The sequence below is a fragment of the Nelumbo lutea genome, chromosome 1, assembly GCF_056320005.1.
Source record: "Nelumbo lutea isolate HS-2025 chromosome 1, American lotus-T2T, whole genome shotgun sequence".
NCBI classification, from domain to species: Eukaryota; Viridiplantae; Streptophyta; class Magnoliopsida; order Proteales; family Nelumbonaceae; genus Nelumbo; species Nelumbo lutea.
The window spans coordinates 102,254,697-102,276,162 of NC_142684.1; the positions used below are offsets into that span (position 1 = coordinate 102,254,697).

Consider the following 21,466-nt stretch of genomic DNA (forward strand, 5'->3'; position numbering starts at 1 on the left):
ACTAATCAGTTCGACTAAACCCTCCTGTTCTCTCTTTCTCTTGTCTTCTTCCTCATCTTCTTCCTTCTTCACTGGTTCGGACTACTGTAGCTGCTCCAAAACATGGTATCAGAGCAAGGTTTCTGACCTGCTTCCGCTTGCAAAGCATCTCAGCTGTGTTCGTGACACCCTCCTCTTCGTTTCTAGTTGGTTAATGGAGAGAGCTGGTTCGCCCTAGGTCTGAGACATCACAGTTCGTTGCTCTCTGCTGCGCACAGTTTTCTTCATCAAGGAAGGTGATTTCAGCAGTGAATGGTTGGCTGATACTCTCAAAGGAAGGTTGATTATTTAGTCCTCTTGTGTTGCTGGTATTTCTGGGTAGGAACCCTTCAAGAATCAGTTAGTACTGATTAGAACCTAGAGAACTAGGTTCATTGTTGCCCTAAAAAGGGCTGTGTGTTCAGTAGCCGAATGGTGTAGGGCTGCTGTGAGTTGTTGAGTGGTGTTAGGGCTGCTGTAGGTGGCCGAGTGGTGTAAGGTGGAATGCAGTGACCTTGCCAAGCTCCTTGTGGTCGTGTAATGCCCTCTTAAGTGTGTTAAACAAATCTGAACTGGGTGTAGCAGTTTGACTGTGTTGTGGTGCTTGTGATGCGCAATTTTTTTATTGAGTGGTTGTAAGAGGGCCTACTGTTGTATTGTGGTGCTTGTGATGCTTATGTGGGTCGTAGGTGTGTGAAGTCAGCAGTAGTGTAAAGAAGAACAAGTGTGTGCTCCCACTGTTGTGTTTAGGGGCTGCAATAGGTGCTGAAGTATCAAATTGTGAACAACATCAATCAGCTTGTAGCTGAGAAGTAAGGTTAGAGGCAACTGTGAAAGAGTACAATGGCAGCAATAGGAGATGGCTACAATGATCAGAAACCTAATGTGGTAATTTCCTCCGACTACCTAGGGGTACAAATGACCTCAATTAAGCTGAATGGGGAGAACTATGTTCCATGGGCCAAATCAGTGGAAGTGTTTCTCAAGGCAAAGAAGAAAGTAAAGCATGTAAGAGATGAAAAGCCATCGGAGGACTCTCCAGGGTTTGATGATTGGGAGCAAGAAGATGCTCAAATCATGACTTGGCTGTGGAATAGTATGGAACCTAAAATTAGTGCCAACTTCATGTTTCTTGATACGGCTAAGGATATATGGGAGCATGCTAAGAAGCTATATTCTGGACAAGATAACACAACAAGAGTGTATCAGCTTTATCAGGAGTATTTTGATTTACAACAAGGAACCAAAACACTAGAAGAGTACTATGCCAACATGAAGAATATAAGGAATGAACTCAATGTCTATCACCCCCTTACTCCAGATATTAAAGTTCAGCAACAGCAAAGGGAGCAACTAGATGTTACAAGATTTTTAGTGGGGCTGAAGTTGGAATATGAACCAGTTAGAGCCCAAATATTGGGGGGCTCTACTCTTCCTACACTTGAGGAAGTATTCTCAAGGCTTCGTAGAATCTCTTTGGGACAGACAGAGAACTCCACACAGTCTAATAGATCAGCACTTGTGACAGCTCGAGGGGTTGGATATAGTACAAGAGGGGGAGGTCATGCTCCCCGAGGAGGCCGTGGTAGTTCCATGATTAGTCGGGGTGGTCGTGACTCAGGGGGAGGTCGTGGCAGAGGGAAGAATAACTCTACAAGGAAATGCACTCATTGTGGTAGAGAGGGACACACAGTGAATTTCTGTTATGATCTACATGGCCCTCCCTCTAAATGGGCTAATCATGCTGTAGCGGGTGAGGTTGATATCAGTGACAGTAAACCGGCAGACCGAACTCATCCCACATCTACATCTACCTCTGGGAGGGAAATGGTGAGTGTACCGCGTGATGAGTATGAACGGTTCCTTCAAACTACTTCACAGCATACCACTGCCACACTTGCCCAATCAGGTATTGCTTGCATGTCATCTAAAACCTCTCCCTGGATTATTGACTCTGGAGCCTCAGATCATATGACCGGGACTCCAGGTGTGTTCTCTTCTCTCTCTGAAACCTCCACATCACAAACTGTTACACTTGCCAATGGGTCCTCATCTCCCATATGTGGTGTTGGTAATATTGACATGGCTCCTGTGCCCTTATCATCTGTTTTATATGTCCCTAAGTTTCCATTCAATCTTATGTCTGTTAGTAAAATAACCAAAGCTCTTAACTGTTCCGTTACCTTCTTTCCTTCCACCTGTGTTTTTCAGGATCTCAAGACGAGGAAGAAGATTGGTGGGGGGCATGAAGCTGGTGGAGTGTACTATCTTGACGGTGGTGGATCTTCAATTGCTCTTCAGACTTCGCTTACTCCTCTACAATGGCATTGCCGATTGGGACATCCATTTCTCAAGGCTCTCAAGATTTTGGTCCCGTCATTGAGTCATTTGTCAGTTTTGCAATGTGAGTCATGTCAGTTTGGGAAACATCGTCGTGTGTCCTTCAGTCCAAGAGTTGAGAGTCGTATGTTGAGTCCTTTTTCTTTGGTTCATTCAGATGTTTGGGGTCCAATCAAAATAGAGTCTTATAATGGGTACAAGTATTTTGTCTCCTTTATTGATGATTGTTCAAGAATGACATTGATTTACTTAATGAAAGAAAGAAGTGAATTGTTTTCTATTTTTCAAAAATTCCATGCTGAAATACGCACACAATTTGGTGTTCCAATCAAAATTCTCCGTTCAGATAATGGTCGTGAATACTTTCTTACTTCATTTCAACAGTATTTAGAACAGCATGGCATTATTCATCAGACATCATGTGCATACACCCCTCAACAAAATGGGGTAGCTGAACGGAAGAACCGTCGACTTCTTGAAACTGCTCGGTCTATTCTTCACCACATGAATGTTCCTAAACGTTTTTGGAGTGATGCTGTACTCACTGCATGTTTTCTCATTAATTGGATGCCCTCCTTCATTCTTCATGGTCGGTCCCCCTTCTCTATCTTGTTTCCCACTTTATCTCCATTCCCATTAATTCCTCGTGTCTTTGGTTGTGTGTGCTTTGTCCACAATCTGAGCCCTGGAATAGACAAGCTAGATGCACGCTCAATTAAATGTGTCTTCCTTGGCTACTCACGGACTCAGAAAGGGTACAAGTGTTATAATCCCATTACCCAGAAGTGCTATGCCTGTCCTGATGTCACCTTTTTTGAGTCAGTCCCCTTCTTCTCAAGTCCTGAAGCACCCTCGTCTCCACCCGCACTTCCTCTTCCTCTCCCTGTCAGTGATCCAGTTCTAGATGTTGTTGTTGGAGTAGACTCATCACCTCATCCCATGCAGATCACCACCGAACGTCCACCAATCCGGCAAGTGTATACACGTCGAACGGCACCGGCCCCTCCTCCAGCTTCTACCTCATCTGCGGATCCTCTCATGGCTCCTATTGTTGAACCCTCAAACCTTGATCTACCCATTGCCTTACGGAAAGGTAAACGCAGTTCTACCCTCCATCCCATTCCCAATTTCGTTTCATTATCTCGTCTTTCTACATCACATCGCTAGTTTGTTTCCCTTTTATCCTCTATTTCCATACCTAACAATGTCCAAGAAGCTCTCAGTTCACCTGATTGGCGGCAGGCAATGGAGGAGGAACTTTCTGCTCTTCAACATACTCAAACGTGGGAACTTACTACTCTCCCACCTGGTAAGCATGCTGTGGGATGTAAATGGGTGTATACTGTGAAATACTTGCCAGATGGTAGTGTAGAGCGTCTGAAGGCCAGACTTGTTGCTAAAGGTTACTCCCAGTTGTATGGAGTAGACTACATGGAGACATTCTCTCCGGTGGCTAAGATTGGTTCTGTTCGTGTACTAATTTCCCTGGCAGTTATGTATGATTGGCCTCTGTTTCAGCTTGATATCAAGAATGCCTTTCTCCATGGTGATCTTGTGGAGGAGGTATATATGGAGCAACCACCTGGGTTTGTTGCTCAGGGGGAGGATGGTAAGGTATGCAGATTGAAAAAGGCAATTTATGGGTTGAAACAATCGCCGCGTGCTTGGTTTGGGAAGTTCAGTGAAGTGGTGAAGAGTTTTGGAATGAAGCAGTGCCAGGTAGATCACTCAGTGTTCAGCTATGACTCAGAAGCTGGGAAGATTCTATTAGTGGTCTATGTGGATGATATTGTCATTACTGGCAGTGATAAATTGGGGATTGGCAAATTAAAGGTATTTTTGCAAAACCATTTCCAAACAAAAGATCTTGGAACATTGAAATATTTCTTGGGAATAGAGGTTGCCAGGTCAAAACAAGGTGTAAATCTGTGCCAAAGAAAATATGTTCTTGATCTATTGGAAGAAACAGGACTGTTAGGTGCAAAACCGGCTGAGACCCCTATGGAACCAAATGTTAAGTTGAGCAGTGATACAGGAGAAGTATTTGAAGATCCTGGAAGGTATAGACGACTAGTGGGGAAGCTGAACTATCTAACTATCACGAGACCCGACATATCCTTTGCAGTCAGTGTGGTGAGCCAATTCATGCAGGACCCTCGTATACCTCACTGGGATGCAATTCTTAGAATTGCGAGGTATCTGAAAGGAGCTCCAGGCCGTGGACTATTGTATAAACCAGGAGGAAAACTTGAAGTAGTGGGGTATACAGATGCAGACTGGGCAGGCTCAGTGAATGATAGAAGATCTACTACGGGCTATTGCACATTTCTTGGAGGAAATCTTGTGACGTGGAAGAGTAAAAAGCAGACGGTTGTGGCCAGAAGTAGTGCTGAAGCTGAGTATAGGGCCATGGCACATACTACCTGTGAGTTAGTGTGGTTGAGGAATCTTCTACAAGAAATTGGGTTTCACATGGATAAACCTGTGAGACTGTATTGTGACAACCAAGCTGCACTCCATATCTCATCCAATCCTGTATTTCATGAGAGAACAAAGCACATAGAGGTTGATTGCCACTTTGTGAGGGAGAAGGTCCTTGCTGGAGAGATAAACACAGAACATGTGGGCTCGAATGATCAATGGGCAGATTTGTTTACAAAAGCTCTAAACTCAGGGAAAGTGAATCATCTATGTAACAAGCTGGGATTATATGACATATATTCTCCAGCTTGAGGGGGAGTGTTAGAGTGAGCCGAATAAGGGTAATTTAGTAATCTTATGTCAGTTAAGTACTTTGCTTATGTGGCTGTTTTATTAGAGTACTCTGCCCCACACTTAAGTGAGGGCAGTTTAGTCTTTGTAAGTGTAATTAGAACCTAATAAACACAAGGGGGTCGACTGAATGGGAGACTAATCAGTTTGACTAAACCCTCCTGTTCTCTCTTTCTCTTGTCTTCTTCCTCATCTTCTTCTTCCTTCTTCACTGGTTCGGACTACTGTAGCTGCTCCAAAACAGTAGCTTTTACTTCTTTGGATTTTTGTGGAAGTACGAAAGAAAAGCATGAGTATTGAGTGAAGAAAGAGATGGGTGAGATGATCGAATATAGAGAGTACCGGTTGTCAATCAAATGAAAAAAAAGACAAAAGGCATAATATATATGCTTTATATGTGTCTGTCGGTTCAGTTCGGTTTCACTTTGGGTTACAAAAGGCATAATTGCATTTGAACCAAGACATTGGGTTTTGCCATTTCCTAAACCAAGACTGATTGAATCATTTTAGAAACTGACCTAGCATGACTTGGGCAATGCTAGGCATTGTTCGAAACAACACTGTTTGAAACCTTGGGCCATGCCGAGTAGTGTTTTAAAAGGCATGGGAGGCGTACGCCTGGAGGAGGCGCTCCCAAAATGCCCCGAGGCATATGCCAGAGGCACTGACACCTCTGAGGCATACGCCTCAGGTGCAAGAGGTGTACACCTCATGCACTTTTTTCATGAGGCATGCTAGAGGCGCACTCCTCATGTGCCTCATGCACATCTTATATAAAAAGACAAAAAGAAAGAAAAAAGAAAAGAAAAGAAAAGGAAATGAAAGGAAAAGAAAGGGAAGGGAAAGAAAAAGAAAGAGAAGAGAAAAGAGAAAAGGAAAGAAAAGAAAAGTAAAGGGAAGGGAAGAAAAGATAAGGGGAAATAAAGTGGTTTGCCTCCTGCCCCTTCGGTTGGGGGGCTTTGCCCCTTGAACCCCCTGCCCCCTTTCTGATGGAGCCCAATTTCTTTTTTTTTTTTTTGAGCAAGCTCACTTCGCTTTGTTCACCTTGCTTCAACAAGATCCCCCTTTCAACTAATGTTATGCATCTTTATTCTTCTTAATATCAAATGTTTTTATTAAAAATAAAGAAAAAAATGAGATCCCCCTTCCTCTTCATCCTCCTAACCCCCCTCCTCTTAAGGAGGCTTACGGCTCTTGTGTTTTGAACTACGCCTCACGCTGGAACACCTCGTGTCACGCCTCTGCATTTTAAAACATTGATGCTGAGCTTAGGGGGTCTAGGCCCATGAGTTGGCATGTCATTACATAGGAAAATGGCCAGGCCTACCATGACCCACATATATATAAATTTTTATTTTCTATTTTAATTTATTTTATTTTTTCATTATTTTTTTTCAACTTTTCTTAAAAAACTGTTGAGGTCCCCTCTTGGCAAATTTGTGCCAAGCAAGCACAATCCACTATAGTGTGGGCAGTTTGAAAAAGTGAACCATGGCAGCCCAATTGGGTGTATTGATATTTTAATCCTTGCATGAGAGGATGTATATAAACAAACAAGCTATGACTAGGCAATCCTTCCCTTTATAAAGAAAGGTTGATTCACAAAAATACCATTTTAATACCCAACCTGGTTATACTATTTGCTATTATTACCTTAAAAATCATTTGCTATTACATTCATATTCATGGGAATCCATCTTAAATGACCATTTGTGTTGTATATAGTCTTCCTTCATGACTTCATGTTCAATTAGTGGGCTATCTATCATAGTGTCACGAGGTTAGGTTTGGTAGTGGAAGATACCCGTGCGGCGTTCGGGCCATGTGCGGTTGGGACAAACCTTTTGTGTGTAAGGGTCATGTGTTGACCCGTTGAATGGCTCCACCAAGGTCAGTGGCACTGGATTATAACCTCATTGCACATGGTCGGGGCTCTATGTTGGCTCTTGCCAGTCCATAAAAGGCATCGCTTACATGCCAAAGGGGGACTATGCCAATGATGTACCAGGAAACTATTGGGTTGTGTGAACACACCCATGCACTATAGACATGGATAGCTCAAGTAGCTTATACACGGGGCTGGCGAGGTGTAGGGGCATGCTTAGGACAGATCCACGTGTAAACTGTGCAAAGCCTCCCCTTCATGTATGTTGCATAGTGCCGGTCCATGCGCTGTCCCCATGAGCGGTTGTGTGCCCATGAGAAACCTTGGTAGCCATCCTAGCCATTAACCAAGGCTGCCCCACAAGGGATGTTGGTCTTGAGAGTTCCAAGGATAGGCATCTAAGGAGGTCAACCACCCATTCTCAAAGAGGATGTTAAGTTTTTGGAGGTTTGCTAGAAGGATACATTACTTTTTCGAAAAATCATATTGATAGAATTTACGATAATGCCACTCAACATAGGCCACCAAGCGTAGGTAAGGCTACGTCAGTGTTAGATCATGACAGGCTCCCCCACTCAATCTGTTGTCATCCTCGACAGCGCCTCCTTTATGAATGGGTGTGTGTCCCGCCTCATTTATGGGTACTCCAATTTAACTGTACGTTGCCGCAATCAGGGCTGCCAGGTCTTTCCTATGTTGGTGTCCATGTATGGGGACAGAACCATTCCACCATGTTGGCCTACCTGAACTTCACCCGCTGTGTTGGGATTACTCAAATTGTGCAATGGCTATACCCTCTATGTGTGTGTTTGGTCCTCGAATATATGCATGTGTGTGTTGCTTCGCAAAGGTCCACCTCATGTTCTCTTTACCACAAGGCTCACTTCTTGGTAACTTTTCAGTGGTGCTATTGAACACAATGTGATAGTCTTCTCCTACTATTGGCATTGCTTCCCTTGGGAAACCTTTTCACCATGCTGACTTGCGGACTTCACCTCATTGTGTTTGGGTTACTCAAACCATGCCATGGCCTATACTCTTTTGGCCTTCCAAACTACACTTCGCCTCGTTATATTCAGGCTACCTTCTTCGCTCCGAAGGACCCCCCATTGTTCTCTGCCTCAAGGATCTGATCATGTTTTATTTTGGGTGGTGGCAACTTTTCCCATGATGTTGCCAAACATGCACCCGTTTGTGTGATGTGTGTTGTTGCTGTTAATATTCCGCTTGTGTGTTTTGAGCATGTCCTCCGATGCATGATCTGGTGTTGTGCTGCCATGCTCCAACGGCTAGTGTACCCACATTCCTAACATTCCAATATTGTAGCTTCAAATGAGGACCCTTTTGATGCTTTTGCTGCCACCTTAGTAATATCCCTTGACCAATCATCAACACCAACCAATTTCGGACTGTTGTCCCTGCCTTAGTTGTTTCTCTGACAAGCTACGAAACAATGGCTCATTCGTCGTGAAATCAAGATGTAAGCGCACCACCCACACCTCACCAAAACGAACACTGACTAATGTTCATGAGGAAGCATGACACTCTCCCACTCAAACTGAAGGGATGAGAGATCCATCGTATGGACGCCCAAATCTTGTGGAATAAGGTGGGCGAATTTCAAAAAAAATTCTCTCCCTTCAACTAGGAATCGCATTACCTATTTTAGAAAATCATATTTTCAATGACCAATCTTGAACCATAAATTGAACCAGATCTGAATAAAGGCAGTAGGAGAGGATTATACTTGATACAGAGAAATATTCTCTCTCAATGGAGGTGTTCACGCCCAAGGAAAGATCCAAAGACTGCTCCCACTGAATATGGCGCAGTGTAGGATGGAGCAGAATTCGCAGTGTTCTCTCCAAGAACCTAATCCTTCGCAAGAAGTAGCAAGATGGCACGTGAGCACAATTTCCTATTAGTCCCTTCACAAGGAATTGATGTCAAGATCGAATCTTGATTTATCCCACTGAACAGGAGATCAAATTGGCAGGGTAGGCAGCAACAAGAAGGAGGCGGCAAGAAAGACTTTCGCAGGGATGCTTAATTCTTCCTTCAGTGATTTCAGCTCTCAAGAGGATGTGAATGTATATCTTCTAAAGGTTGCTGCCCCTTCGTTCTTTTGTAACCTTAAAGGATCAGCTCCTAATCCCATTGGGAGTTGCTGATCCAAATCATATTTGGATCAGACATCTCTTTAGGTGATAAGGATAAACCCTTATCGTATCTGCAAATTAGATCAGCCTTCTCCTAATCTCATTAGGAGGTTTCTAGATCTGAATCACATTCAGATCTGGACTCTCTGAGTGGATAGGGTTAAGACCCTATCCTATCTGCTAATCCATTCTAGAATTCGCCCCATATTTAACTAATTAAATTAGCCCAGTTCGAAATGGGCTTTAGGCCCATTAAGGTTATGTGCTCACTTAGCCTTCCTAACTGTTGCCCAATTGGGCTTCCTTGTATGGCGTGGGACCCAAACATTGATCTACACATCACCCACATGGGTTCAGCCTAGCTTTTGTTACAAGGCCTGGCCGAATACACTGTTATGGACAGTGCACCCCCTGAAACCCATCACATGAGCTCTATGGGCCCAACACTTACCCTAAGTGGTCCCTGGTTCAAGCCACCTTGTAACACCTAGGGACTGTGGGCAGATGCAAGATTAGCCCATCAGGTATTACCCTCTATGGTCTTACACTTAACCTCTTAGCCCATAATGATCAAACACTGCCCAACAAGAGATGACCTCTCCCTCGGCTGCAAGGAACAATGTTGCACTCTCTGCTTATATGGATCCCGAGAATTAAAACCTTTTGCAAACATTTCGAAACCATAACATATATATTTATATATTTTGCAAGAACAAATCTCAACGATTGAAATCGACTGCTGACAGTTTTGGTTTCCATCAGTGAGAGTGCATCCCCGATCATTACCTTTGTCCGACAAAGGGGCCGATCCTCTCACTATGATCATCCACTCGATGAATTCTTAGATTGTCCCAACATACCCAGGTTTTGACCACCGCTAAGAATCTCACTGATTGGTACATCAAAGATAGCCCAATCCGACACCCAGTGTAGTACCATAATCGAGTCTAGGGGTCGGGTGTAACTTTCCAGTTTTGCCCATTAATCTCTAAGGTCCAAGGCAATACTGGAAATCTGGTCTGGTTCAAAGATTCAATTAATCCTACACTGCATGTGCCTAGGGTCTTACCTTGGCGGCTGAGGCAGGCTACCCCAACCGACTTGGTGGCACATCAGTGTCAGCCTTATTAGGATAGATCTCCCCAGACCGACCCACTGGTTGTGAACATTCTAAACTAACACGAGTCCCATTAAGTGTCTAGTTTAAGAGTATTACACAGAAACACACCACAGGAACATGAATCAAATATGTACTTTATTCATTTACAATAAACTCATAATGTACATCATTCCGATTGGAGCTAAGGGCATACAACTGTCTAATAGCTCCCACTTGCACTTAGGTCCAATCTGGTATAAGCCGGAGTCCCATGCTTTCCACGTGTTTCTCAAACACTTTCTGTGATAGTGGCTTCGTCAATGGTCTGCTACATTTTCCGCTGACGCTACCTTTTGAATCAGGACGTCCCCTCTACCAACAATCTCCCACAGTACGTGGTACTTCCTCTCGATGTGCTTTGACTTCGAGTGGGCTCGTGGCTCCTTAGCTTGAGCAATGACTCCATTGTTGTCACACAACAACAGGATGGGTGATGTGCTGGACGGAACTACTCCCAACTCGTGAACGAACTTCTTCATCCACACGACTTCTTTGGCAGCCTCACTTGCCGCAATGTACTCGGCCTCGGTCGTGGAGTCTGCAGTGGACCCCTGTTTACTGCTTTTCCAGCAAACATCACACGATCCTATCGTGAAAACATATCCAGATGTAGACTTTCTATCATCTGGATCTGACTAGAAATCGGCATCAGTATACCCCTGGATCTGTAGTGAGCTACCATCGAATACCAGACAAAACTCTTTTGTCCTTTGAAGGTACTTAAGTATGTTTTTCACAGCAGTCCAATGCTCCTGCCTTGGGTTGGCCTGAAATCTGCTTACCACACTCACTGCCTGAGCAATGTCGGGTCGAGTGCACAGCATGGCATACATGATGCTCCCTACGGCAAAGGCATAGGGAACGTCCTTCATCCCCTCAATCTCCTCAGAGGTCTTGGGAGACATCTTCTTGGAGAGAGTGACTCCGTGTCTGAAAGGAACATTTCCTTTCTTGGAGTTTTCCATGCTGTATCTTTTGACTATTTTGTCAATGTAAGTAGATTGGGATAATCCTATTATCCGCTTCGATCTATCTCTATAGAGTCGAAGACCCAATATATAGGAGGCTTCTCCAAGATCTTTCCTGGAGAATTGCTGTGAAAGCCATATTTTCATTGTAGTTAACATTCCTACATCATTCCCAATGAGTAGAATGTCATCTACATACAGAACCAAGAAGGTAACCTTATCCCCATTGGATTTCCTGTAAACACAAGGCTCATCCAGATTCTGCTTGAAGTCAAACGATTTGTCTGCAGAGTCAAAACGGATGTTTCAATTCCTAAAAGCTTGCTTAAGTCCATAAATGGATCTATTGAGTTTACATACTATGTGTTCCTGACCAGCAGCAATGAAGCCTTGCGGCTGCTGCATATAGATATCTTCAGTAAGATCTCATAATCGTGGTATGCTGCTACAGCTAGCAAGATCCTAATGGATTTAAGCATGGCCATAGGCGAAAAGGTTTCCTCATAATTGATGCCCGCTTTCTAAGTGTACCCTTTCGCCACCAGACGAGCTTTGAAGGTCTCAACCCTACCATCGGGGCCCTTTCTCCTCTTGTAAATCCATTTGCAACCAATTGCTTTTACCCCAGAGGGCGGATCTACTAGAGTCCAGACTCCATTGGTCTCCATTGAGTCCATCTTAACTCTCATGACCTTCACCCACTTCTGGGAATCTATGTCCAACATAGCTTTCGCATAAGTCACGGGATCCTCCTTACTAGTCAAGGTTTCCACCAGGTAACTATCCTGGTCATAACCATAACAGACCGGTGGCCTGGATACCCGAGTGGATCTTCTAGGTTGGTCACTACCTGGAATTTGTGGGACATCTCCCATTGCTCCTGAGATCTCTTCATCAAGAACTATTTCATGACGATGGGTGTCCAGGATGTAATCGGTTTCCAAGAATTGTGCATTTTGGCTGCAGAACACCTTCTGCTCACTTGGGTCATAGAATAGGTAACTCACAGAGCCTTTTGGGTAGCCTATAAATAGGCAATGGCTGGTCTTGGATTCCAACTTGTTTGCACTTGTTCTTTTAACGTGTGCTAGACAACCCCAAATCTTCAAGTGTCTGACACTTGGTTTCTTTCCTGTGCAAAGTTCATATGGAGTGCTCAGATCCGATTTGGTTGAAACCCGATTCAGCACGTAAATCGCAGTAGGAGAGGATTATACCTGAACCAGATCTGAATAAAGGCAGTAGGAGAGGATTATACTTGATACAGAGAAATATTCTCTCTCAATGGAGGTGTTCACGCCCAAGGAAAGATCCAAAGATTGCTCCCACTGAATATGGCGCAGTGTAGGATGGAGCAGAATTCGCAGTGTTCTCTCCAAGAACCTAATCCTTCGCAAGAAGTAGCAGGATGGCACGTGAGCACAATTTCCTATCAGTCCCTTCACAAGGAATTGATGTCAAGATCGAATCTTGATTTATCCCACTGAACAGGAGATCGAATTGGCAGGGTAGGCAGCAACAGGAAGGAGGCGGCAAGAAAGACTTTCGCAGGGATGCTTAATTCTTCCTTCAGTGATTTCAGCTCTCAAGAGGATGTGAATGTATATCTTCTAAAGGTTGCCGCCCCTTCATTCTTTTGTAACCTTAAAGGGTCAGCTCCTAATCCCATTAGGAGTTGCTGATCCAAATCATATTTGGATTAGACATCCCTTTAGGTGATAAGGATAAACCCTTATCTTATCTACAGATTTGATTAGCCTTCTCCTAATCTCATTAGGAGGTTTCCAGATCTGAATTTCAGATCTAGACTCTCTGAGTGGATAGGGTTAAGACCCTATCCTATCCGCTAATCCATTACAGAATTCGCCCCATATTTAACTAATTAAATTAGCCCAGTTCGAAATGGGCTTTAGGCCCATTAAGTTTATGTGCTCACTTAGCCTTCCTAACTGCTGCCCAGTTGGGCTTCCTTGTATGGTGTGGGGCCCAAACATTGATCTATACATCACCCACATGGGTTCAGTCCAACCTTTGTTACAAGGCCTGGCCAAATACATTGTTATGGACAGTGCACCTCTTGAAACCCATCACATGGGCTCTATGGGCCCAACACTTACCCTAAGTGGTCCCTGGGCCAAGCCACTTTGTAACACCTAGGGACTGTGGGCAGATGCAAGATTAGCCCATCAGGTATTACCCTCTATGGTCTTACATTTAACCTCTTAGCCCATAATGATCAAACACTGCCCAACAAGAGAGGACCTCTCCCTCGGCTGCAAGAAACAGTGTTGCACTCTCTGCTTATATGGATCCCGAGAATTAAAACCTTTTGCAAACATTTCGAAACCATAACATATAATATATATACATATATATATATGTATATATATACATATATATATGTATATATATACATATATATATGTATATATATACATATATATATGTATATATATATATATAGATATATATATATATATACATATATATATATATATATATATATACTTTTATATATTTTGCAAAAACAAATCTCAACTATTGAAATCGGCTGCCGATAGTCTTGGTTTCCCTCAGTGAGAGTGCATCCCCGATCATTACCTTTGTCCGACAAAGGGGCTGATCCTCTCACTATGATCACCCACTCAGATGAATTCTTAGACTGTCCCAACATACCTAGGTTTTGACCATCGCTAAGGATCTCACTGATTTGTACATCAAAGACTGCCCAATCCGGCACCCGGTGCAATACCATAATCAAGTCTAGGGGTCAGGTGTAACTTTCCAGTTTTGCCCATTAATCTCTAAGGTCCAAGGCAATACTGAAAATCTGGTCCAGTTCAAAGATTCAATTAATCCTACACTGCATGTGCCTAGGGTCTTACCCTGGCGGCTGAGACAGGCCACCCCAATCGACTTGGTGGCACATCAATGTCAGCATTATCAGGATAGGTCTCCCCAGACCGACCCACTGGTTGTGAACATTCTAAACTAACACGAGTCCCATTAAGTGTCTAGTTTAAGAGTATTACACAGAAACACACCACATGAGCATGAATCAAATATGTACTTTATTCATTTACAATAAACTCATAATGTACATCATTTCGATTGGAGCTAAGGGCATACAATTGTCTAACACAAACCACCACAGTATGCCTTCCAAATGATAGCCCACGCGTCTGCCCCCGCATGAATGGCTTCTTGCGACGCCTAATGTGGGATACTTGCTTGAACCCGAGTGGGAGTGTCGAGGGAGTGCACCCCATGATGTAGTTGCTTGACATGATGACTGTCAAGACTGCTGGAACAGACCAATAGAAGGCAGTTAATCAGTTTTACAAGAGGAGGCCACGTTAGCACAACTAACCAGCCACTTGTAACAACTGCCTTGTAACAACTATAACAATCAAGATTGTAAAACTATAAGTAGTAGAGCAAAAAAGGGAATAGGACATTGATTTTTTCAACATTAAACTCTCTCTCCCTCTCTCTCTCTCTTTCTCTCTCTTCTTCCCTGAATTTAGGAGGTTGGCCCCTCGAAGAGCCCTAAGTTAGGCAAGTTCCTAACAATTTGGTATCAGAGCCAGCTTGACCAACACAAGAAACACGTCAATAGACACCCGAGTGGATCAGATGGAGGTAGAGATCTATTGAATGTCTTCAGATCTCAAAGAAATGAAGGAAGGCTTCACTGCTCTCCTCCTTCGACTGGAGCAGGGGGCAACGAACATTGACAAAGGAAGCCAAGAAGAGTGCAGCAATGAAAACAGCCGCAGAACAAGGGTGACAACAAGAATATTCAAAATCGACTTCCCCATCTTCTTAGGCGGCGACCCAACTCCCTGGATTCTCAGAGCCGAAAGGTATTTCGATTACCATGAAACACCGGGGCAAGATAGGGTAGCTCTGGCTTCTGTGCATCTTGAAGGGGAAGCTATCCTCTGGTTTCAATGGTACCGAGGGGGGCACCCTCGTCAAACCTGGGCAGACTTCACGAACGCCATGACTGTCCATTTTGGATCATCTGGGTTCGAAGATCTTGATGAAAATTTGGCAAAGTTGCGGCAGGTGGGATCAGTAAAAGAATACAAGATGGAGTTCGAAAGGCTGGCCGTGAGAGTCCAAGGGTGGACGGAGAAGGCGTTGGTGGGAAGCTTTGTCGGCGGCCTAAAAGAAGAACTGCGACTGGAAGTGAAAGTGATGCAGCCCACTTCAGTCATCAATGCAGCAGCACTAGCTAGATTGTATGAGGACAAGTTCAGTCGAGCAAGAAAGGTGCAGCGACCATGGGGTCCCAGAGCAAGAAGGGCGCAAGAAAGGACGTCAGCACCAGACAAGGAGGAAGGAGTATTGGGCCCAGGCCCACTAGTTCCTTTCAAACGGCTGACCTGGGCAAAGATGAAAGATGCAAAGACAAAGGTCTCTGTTACAACTACGAAGAGAAATTTGGGCCGGGCCATCACTGCAAGAAACAACAAGCGTTTCTCCTCCAAACAGATGCCGAAGAGGAAGATGACATCACCGGTTGCAGAGAATCTAACCCAGGGTGGGAAATACAATCCAATGGAACGCTTTAAATATCCTTACAAACCCTTACGGGACTTGCGTCCCCTCGGACAATGAGAGTTGCAGGGCTGATCCTAGGACGCCAAGTGTCAATCCTCATAGACAGTGGCAACTCCCTTAACTTCATAACTCAGGTCTTGATGGATAAAATGGGACTTCCGGTTCAACCAACAATGGATTTTACGGTTCATGTGGCCAACGGTAACAACCTATCTTGCAATAGCATTTGCATGGGCCTACCACTAAAGATTCAAGGTCATCAGTTTGCTGTGGACCTATATCCTCTCCATCTCAGTGGAGCGGACGTGGTGCTAGGCATTCAATGGTTAAGACAGCTAGGACCCGTGGTTTGTGACTGGGCCCGTCTCACCATGGACTTCACATTAGGAAACTCTACAGTCCATCTACAAGGGAAAACATGCAAGGGCCCAAGGCCCATCAGTCTTGCAACACTGACAAAGCAAAGAGGAGATCCAGATCAGCCCATATTCATGCACATGGACTAGAGACTTCCAAAGCCGCCTACAACAACTCCTTCAGCACTATGGCAACATGTTCAAAGAACCCCAAGGACTGCCACCACGCCGGGAGCATGACCACCGCATCCCCCTCATGCCGGGATCAGCCCCGACCAATGTAAGGCCCTACTGATACTCTTACTTTTAGAAATCTGAAATCGAGAAGCAAGTTCAAGATATGCTTAAACAAGGGATAATACAGCCCAGTCACAACCCATTCTCGTCACCGGTACTATTAGTCAAGAAAAAGGATGGGACGTGGCGGTTTTGTATTGATTACAGAGCCCTTAACAACATCACCATTAAAGACCAATTCCCGATACCAGTCATTGATGAGCTGCTTGATGAACTTAGTCAAGCCACCATATTCTCAAAACTGGATTTACGAGTTGGGTATCATCAAATAAGGATACATAGGGAGGATGTTCACAAAACGGCTTTCAGGACACATGATGGCCACTATGAGTTCCGGGTCATGCCATTTGAGCTGACCAATGCTCCAGCCACATTTCAAGCATTGATGAATGACATATTCCAGCTATATTTACGTAAGTTCATCCTTGTTTTCTTTGATGACATATTGGTCTACAGCCCCAATTGGGAGGAACATCTAAACCATCTACAGGTCACCCTTGCAACACTTGAGGCCCACCAGCTGTTCGCTAAAGAGTCCAGGTGCTCCTTTGGACAAAACCAAGTTCACTACTTGGGACATGTTGTAGAAAAGGGGACTGTAGCGGCTGACCCAGATAAAATCTCCAGTATACTGAGCGGCCGCAACCCAAATGTGTGAAAAATTTGAGGGCCTTCTTGGGACTGTTCGGGTACTACCGCCGCTTCATCAAAAACTATAGCCCGACAAGCTTTCGAGCAATTGAAACAGGCAGTTGTGAGCCCTCCAACATTAGCACCTCCCGATTTCACAAAAGATTTCATCATTGAGTGTAATGCCTTCGGCCAAGGTATTGGGGCTGTTCTTGTTAGACAGTTTTGTATGCCCTTAGCTTCAATCCAATTTGATGTACTTTTGACATTTAGTGTAAATAAACAAAGTACATGTTTGATTCATGTTGTTTGGTATATTTCTGTGTTAGACCCTAAAATTGGACACTTATAGAGACTCGTGTTAGTTTTAAATGTTCACAGCCATTGGATAAGTCTGGGGAGATTTATCCTGCCAAGGCTGATACTGATGTACCACCAAGTGTTGGGATGGCTTGTCTCGGCCATCCGGGTAAGACCCAAGGCACATGCAGTATGGGATTGCTTGAATCCTTGAACCGGACCAGATTTCCAGTATTGCCCTAGACCTTGGAGACAGATGGGCAAAACTGGAAAGTTACACTTGACCCCTGTACTCGATTATGACATTTCACTAGGTGTCGGATCGGGCTGTCTTTGATATGTCAATCAGTGAGATCCTTAGTTGGGTCAAAACCTGGACATGTTGGGGTAGTCTGAGAATACATCTGAGTGAGTGATCATAGTGACAGGATCAGCCCCTTTGTCGGACAATGGTAATGATCGGGAATGCGCTCTCTCTAATGGAAACCAAACTGCCGGCAGTTGATTTCAATCGTTGGAATTTTGTTTTGCAAAATTAATATATTTATATGTATATGTACGGTTTCAAAAACACTTGCAAAAGGTTTTAATTCCTGGGATCCATGTGAGTAGAGAGTGCGGCACTGTTCCTTGCAGCCGAGGGAGAGGTCTTCTCTTGTCGGGTAGTGCTTGATCATTAAGGGCTGAGAGGTTAAGTGTAAGACCATTTAGGATAATACCTGATGGGCTAATCTTGCACCTGCCCACAATCCCTGGGTTTTTATAAAATGGCTTGGCCCAGGGACCACTTAATGTAAGTGTTGGGCCCATAGGGTCCATGTGATGGGCTCAAAGGGGTCATTGAGTTTTTCAGTGAATTCAGTTGGGCCTTGTAATAAAGGCTGGGCCGAACCCATGTGGCTAGTGTGTAGATCAATGCTTGGGTCCCACGCCATACAAAGAAGCCCAACTGGGCAGCAGATTGGAAACTAATTAAACACTGAACACTTAATGGGCCAAAAGCCCATTACGAGCTGGGCTGATATGATCACCCATCTGTGGGGCGAATCTGAGATTAATGTTAGTAAAAAGGATTGGGCTTATGACCTTATCCACTCTAGGAGACCAAATTCAAATCAGAGTTGAATCTGGTAACCTCCTGATAAGATCAGGAGGTTTCTTAATCAAGAAGAAAGGAGGAGAAAATAGGGTTCGAATATACTAGATTTCGAACTAAGTTTTGAAAGAGAGAGAAGAAAGTCTTCTGCAACAGAGATTTGATCTCAAGAACTCCGGAGAGAAGAAAAGCTGTTCAACAATTTTCGTCCTAGGAGTTCTCCTCCAGCCGCCGCCAACCCCTCTTGCAAGATTCGATCTTTGTAGGAGAAAGAAGTCAAGAAATCAGTTCTTGACATCAGTCTTGCAGAAAAGACTGAAAAGGATTCAGTGTTAAGAGTTTCCAGTGGGTTCTTGCGAAGGATCCAGTGTGTAGGACACACCCTGCTGGTTCCATTCCATCAACAGCTGTGTCATCTTCAGCAGGAGCGGATCTTGGCATCTTCTTTGGGCGTGAACACCAACTTTGGGAGATATTGTTTCTCCGGATCAGGTATAATCCTTCCTGTTTCCTTTTGGTTCAGATCTGATTTGATTATGGTTCAAGTAGAATCCTTGAATATTGTATTCTAAATTTACGGAATATGATTCTCAGTTGGGAGAAGGTAGGAAAATTTTTGAAATCCGCCCACCCATTCCGCACCTTTCTTGGCATCCATTAGATGGATCCTACCCTTCTTTCAGTTCTCATGCAAGCGGGGCGACCACTAGCCTTTTTCAGCAAGGCCTTAACATCACAAAAGTGGGCCAAATCAGTTTATGAGCGAGAATTAATAGCAATAGTCTTAGTAGTCCAGCGTTGGCGATCCTACTTGATCGGTAGATGGTTCACAATTTGGACCGACCATCAAAGTCTGAAGTTCTTATTGGATCAATCAGTTCTATCCCTAGAATAGCAACGCTGGATACCAAGCTACTGGGGTACGACTACAGAATTGAATACAAAGCAGGGGCTGCTAACCGAGTGGCGGACGCCCTCTCACGGCATCCACAGTCATTTCAGTTACTAGTATCTTCCCCAACTTCTCCACTCCTGGATCTACTACGAAAAGAAGCCCAATCCCATAAGGAGTTACTGCAATTGAAGGCCCAAGTATTGGAAAATCCCTCACTGCACCCCGGGTACACAATTAAGAATGATCTACTCTTCTTCGAAGGACGCCTGGAAATCCCGGCAGCCTCTGCTCATCTCAGGAAGCTCCTAGAATTATTCCATGCCTCACCCACGGGTGACCACTTCCGCATCCTACGAACACAAAAACGCATCGCCACGCAATTTCATTGGAAAGGCATGCGTACATCTATCTAGAACTTCATAGCCGAGTGTGCAGTATGCCAACAAAACAAGTCAACCACTACAACACCAGCAGACCTCTTGCAACCACTCCCAATACCAACCCAAGTCTGGGATGATATATCAATGGATTTCATCATGGGATTGCCCGTTTCTGCTGGCAAAGTAGTTATCCTTGTGGTAGTAGATAGACTGACAAAATACAGTCATTCCCTACCTCTATCACACCCATTTACATCAGCCACAGTTGCTGAATTATTCCTCTAGGAAATTGTGCGCCTACATGGGCTCCCCAGCTCAATTGTATCAAACAGGGACCCTATCTTTATGAGCCATTTCTGGGCTGAGCTTTTCCGCCGACAGAGGCGGTTAACAAGAGTCTCGAAACATATCTGAGATGCTTTGCGGGAGATCGACCAAGACAATGGGTGAAGTGGATCCACTGGGCCGAATGGTGGTACAACACCACTTTCCATAGCGCTGCAGGGATGACACCCTTCAGAGCTTTATATGGTCGGGACCCTCCCCCTCTACTTCCTTATGAAAAAGGAACCACCATAGTAGCAGCCGTTGAAGAACAGCTAACACAACGGGATGAGGTGCTGAGGGAACTGAGACATCATCTCTTACAGGCACAGCAATGGATGAAGCACACCTATGATAAACACCACAAGAATGTCCAATACGAAGTAGGTGATTGGGTGTTTCCCAAATTACAACCCTTAAGGCAGATTTCAGTTGCAAGCCGACAGTGGAACAAACTCAGCCCGTGCTATTTTGGCCCATTTAAAATCTTGGAGAGAATAGGATCAGTGGCCTACAAACTGGACCTTCCGGCAACATCCAAACTGCACCCTGTATTCCATATCTCCTTACTGAAGAAGGGGCCAAAGTCAGGAGTCATTACAAGTGGGACCCTTCCCATATTTTCAGAAGAAGGACAAGTGCAGACTGAGCCAGCCCGCATCATTGATTTCAGATGTGTGCGCCGGGGAGGCAGAGTCATACCAGAGGCATTAGTTGTTTGGTCTAACCTTCCGGAAGAGGATGCAACTTGGGTATCCTACTTAGATCTGCAATCAAATTTTCCTACATTAGACCTTGAGGGCAAGGTCACTCTAAAGGAAGGGGGGATTGTCAAGACTGCTGGAACAGACCAATAGAAGGCAGTTAATCAGTTTTACAAGAGGAGGCCATGTCAGCACAACTAACCAGCCACTTGTAACAGCTGCCTTGTAACAACTGTAACAATCAAGATTGTAAAACTATAAGTAGTAGAGCAGAAAAGGGAATAGGACATTGATTCTTTCAGCATTAAACTCTCTCTCCCTCTCTCTCTCTCTCTCTTTCTCTCTCTTCTTCCAAGAATTCAGGAGGTTGGTGTTAGACAGTTTTGTATGCCCTTAGCTTCAATCTATTTTGATGTACTTTTGTTATTTAGTGGAAATAAATAAAGTGCATGTTTGATTCATGTTGTTTGGTTTAATTCTGTGTAAAACCCTAAAACTGGACATTTATAGAGACTCATGTTAGTTTTAAATGTTCACAGCCGTTGGATAAGTCTGGGGAGATTTATCCTGCCAAGGCTGATACTGGTGTGCCACCAAGTGTTGGGATGGCCTGT

General features: G+C 44.3%; 1 protein-coding gene across 3 annotated transcripts in view; it reads left to right on the forward strand.

The window, feature by feature from the left end:
* Positions 1–21,466, forward strand: part of LOC148876473 (G-protein coupled receptor) — a 58,620-nt gene that overhangs the window by 12,697 nt on the left and 24,457 nt on the right. The window lies entirely within an intron of this gene.